Source organism: Macrosteles quadrilineatus, unplaced genomic scaffold (assembly GCF_028750875.1).
Source record: "Macrosteles quadrilineatus isolate MER2022 unplaced genomic scaffold, UCM_ALF_1.0 Scaffold_1__1_contigs__length_201487025, whole genome shotgun sequence".
In the NCBI taxonomy this organism is placed as follows: Eukaryota; Metazoa; Arthropoda; class Insecta; order Hemiptera; family Cicadellidae; genus Macrosteles; species Macrosteles quadrilineatus.
Window position 1 is genome coordinate 85,786,953 of NW_026542594.1, and position 305 is coordinate 85,787,257.

Here is a 305-nt window from a genome sequence, read left to right on the forward strand (position 1 = left end):
AGTTCAGTAGCTGAAATGGGCGGGACAGCTATGATTCTGGCCCGCCCAAATACAATTGATTATATCATTATTATTAAAAGAGCACACTTTTTTTAATAGCCGTTATAAAGAGCACACTTTTAGCAGACTTTTTTTATATAATTAAAAAAAGGGTGCTGGAATGGGCGGGCCTGGGCCAGCTTTACGTCACTTATGGTGCAAATATTATTTCGATATAAGTTACAGTATGATCTCACACAAAAACAAACCAATCAATTTTTACGTGTTCGTTAAGGGGCAGGGCGCCACATGTTATTTGCTGTATG